Consider the following 3,529-nt stretch of genomic DNA (forward strand, 5'->3'; position numbering starts at 1 on the left):
CCTTCATTCTCTGGGTCAGTACGAATATGTACGAATGTATGTATTAATTTCTTTATTGGCAAATGGGGTGGAGCAAGGACAGGAGGTGGGATGGGTCAGGAGGTGGGCGGGGTTAGGGGGCCCAATTCAGATTCTTGCTATGGGGACCAGTGATTTCTATGTACGCCCCTGGGTCAGCTCACCAGCAGGCGCTAACCTACAATCTTTTAGAGGGTCATCTCACGTGCAGGCCCTCGCATATAATGTTTTTGAGGGTAAGCTCAGCAGCAGGCCCTCAACCATAATGTTATACAGGGTCAGCTCATCAGCAGGCCCTCACCCATAATTTTTTTCAATGGTCAGCTCAGCAGCAGGCACTCGCCCATCATTTTTTCAATGGTCAGCTTTTCAGCAGGCACTCGCCCATAATTTTTTCAATGGTCAGCTCAGCAGCAGGCACTCGCCCATAATTTTTTCAATGGTCAGCTTAGCAGCAGGCACTCGCCCATCATTTTTTCAATGGTCAGCTTAGCAGCATGCACTCGCCCATAATTTTTTCGATGCTCAGATCAGCAGCAGGCACTCGCCACTAATGTTTTAGAGAGTCAGCTCTGCAGCAGACCCTCATCCCTAATGTTTTAGATGGTCAGCTCAGCAGCAGGCCCTCAACCATAATGTTTTAGAGGGTCACCAGAAGGCCCTTGCTTCTAATGTTTTCGAGGGTTTACCAGCAGGCCATCAATCATAATTTTTCAAGGGTGTATGATTCCCTCCTTTATGTGTAATAAAGGGTGTATTGGAGTGCTGGTTCCTTGTAATTTTTGGAAGCCCTTTCACTTTATATACAAGTAAATATACAGGAAAGAATGTTTCCTAACAATTTTTCCTCTGAAATTGATCTCATCTTCGGTTTCGTGCATATTATTGTCAGTCTGTAAAAGTAGCATACTACTCGGACAACATCATTCCCAGCAGTGACCTGGCAGTCCAAGATGCATCCAGACATCCTCCCCATGCTGTTCCTAAACCATTTCGGTGGTGTTTCCATCATTTTATGACCTTTTCCTATGAACCAGAAACCCTCCCCTCTTCAGAGCAGGGGGTGCCTTGTTTAATGCTCGGGTTCTCCCATTGACTTCCATTAAAAAAAAAATACAATAGCCTGCTATGCTGTTTTGTGCCATATTTTATTTTTCTGAATTTGCAACAGACGTGGATGAGATCGAAACCTAAATGAATATCTAAGTATCATAGGTCAATTGATCCACAGCCAAACTTTGAAACTGGCTGACCTGTTGCATGTGCACTTGGCAGCTGAAGGCATCTGTGTTAGTCCCATGTTCATATGTGCCTGAATTGCTGATAAAAATTAAGTTGTAATATATGCAATTGAGCCTCTAGGAGCAACAGGAATGTTACCATTACTCCTAGAGGCTCTGCTCTCTCTGTAGCTTCTGCGCCCCCGGCACTTTGATTGACAGGGCCAGGTGTGATGATGTTTACACTGCCTGGCCCTGTCAATCAAAGAGCAGAGGACGCGGCAGTTGCAGAGAGAGCAGAGCCTATAGGTGTAACGGCAACGTCCCCATTGCTTCTAAAGGCTCGTTTGCATATATTAATTCAAAACTAAATTTTTCTCAGCAATGCAGGCTGATATGAACATGGGAAAAATCACAGAAGAAAATGCACAATAGATGCAAACATTATATATGGACTTAGGCTAGGTTCACACCTGAGCGTTTTACAGCGCGTTCCTACGCGTTCCTACGCGCTGTAAAACGCTCAACAGGCAAAAAACAATGTTTCCCTATGGGCATGGTTCTCACCTGAGCGTTTTACAGCGCGTACGAACGCGCTGTAAAATACCCTACGCCCCAAGAAGTACAGGAGCTTCTTTGGGGTGTATTGTCGCGAGTATTGTGGCAGTTTTTCATTGGATGCCTCTGTGGTTAATCACACAGTAGTATGCGCGTTTCCAAAATACAAAAACGCCCCAAAATACGCCTCAAAAAAGCGCTTATCGAATACGCTCAGGTGTGAACCCAGCCTAAGACCTCACTCTGATATGATAAAATCCAAGACTCTCAGCCAATATACTTTGATCAAAACACATCTGTGCCCGCCTACCAGCGCCAATGTGGTCTCAGTCAGGCAGGTCCTACTATAAATCCTACCTATGCCGTTGGGCATCTACATTCAGGAGAGCAGACCCTACACATATAATGTGCTGCTCCTAGTAACCTCTGTGTGCATCCAGCAACCAATGAGAGGAGGAGCACACACAGCTATATGCACCACCTAATCAAGGTCGCCTGTTAGATAAGAGGGGCAAAAGTGCACAAAAATGCTGTTCCTCGATAATAGGAGTGCATTCACACATGAAGGTGCCTCTCCTTCAAGAGTATATTACAAGCTAATCAAAAATCACAGAGAAAGATACAAAAACATCCTGCACTATATGATAAATGAATATGCAGATTTTTGTTTAGTTTGAAGTGTACACTTAACCCCTTTAGGACACAGCCTTATTTCACCTTAAGGACCAGGCCATTTTTTGCAAATCTGACCAGTGTCATTTTAAGTGGTGATAACTTTAAAACGCTTTGACTTATCCAGGCCATTCTGAGATTGTTTTTTCATCACATATTGTACTTCATGACACTGGTAAAATGAAGTAAAAAAAAATTTTTTTATTTATATAAAAAATACCAAATTTACTAAAAATTTGTAAAAAATTGCAAATTTCCAAGTTTCAATTTCTCTACTTCTATAATACATAGTAATACCTCCAAAAATAGTTATTACTTTACATTCCCCATATGTCCACTTCTTGTTTGGATCATTTTGGGAATGATATTTTTTTGGGGGGGGGATGTTACAAGGCTTAGAAGTTTAGAAGCAAATCTTGAAATTTTTCTGAAATTTTCAAAAACCCAATTTTTAGGGACCAGTTCAGGTCTGAAGTCACTTTGTGAGGCTTACATAATAGAAACCACCCAAAAATGACCCAATTCTAGAAACTAAACCCCACAAGGTATTCAAAACTGATTTTACAAATGTTGTTAACCCTTTTGGTGTTCCACAAGAATTAATGGAAAATAGAGATATAATTTCAAAATTTCACTTTTTTGGCAGATTTTCCATTTTAATATTTTTTTTCTAGTTACAAAGCAAGGGTTAACAGCCAAACAAAACTCAATATTTATGGCCCTGATTCTGTAGTTTACAGAAACACCCCATATGTGGTCGTAAACTACTGTACGGGCACACGGCAGGGCGCAGAAGGAAAGGAATGCCATATGGTTTTTGGAAGGCAGATTTTGCTGGACTGGTTTTTTTGACACCATGTCCCATTTGAAGCCCCCCTGATGCACCCCTAGAGTAGAAACTCCATAAAAGTGACCCCATCTAAGAAACTACACCCCTCAAGGTATTCAAAACTGATTTTACAAATGTTGTTATCCCTTTAGGTGTTCCACAAGAGTTATTGGCAAATGGAAATGAAATTTCAGAATTTCATAAACTGCTGTACGGGCACACGGCAGGGCGC

The 3,529-nt window shown here is 41.9% G+C and overlaps 1 long non-coding RNA gene across 1 annotated transcript; it reads left to right on the plus strand.

Annotated features, from left to right (window-relative positions):
* The first annotated feature begins 2,164 nt into the window (after positions 1-2,164).
* LOC120995719 lies at positions 2,165-2,467 on the plus strand. The gene is made up of 3 exons (XR_005777656.1): positions 2,165-2,286; positions 2,344-2,345; positions 2,457-2,467. It is a non-coding gene; the product is annotated as an uncharacterized LOC120995719 (long non-coding RNA).
* Positions 2,468-3,529: the final 1,062 nt, after the last annotated feature.

This window comes from Bufo bufo, chromosome 1, assembly GCF_905171765.1.
Source record: "Bufo bufo chromosome 1, aBufBuf1.1, whole genome shotgun sequence".
Taxonomy (NCBI): Eukaryota; Metazoa; Chordata; class Amphibia; order Anura; family Bufonidae; genus Bufo; species Bufo bufo.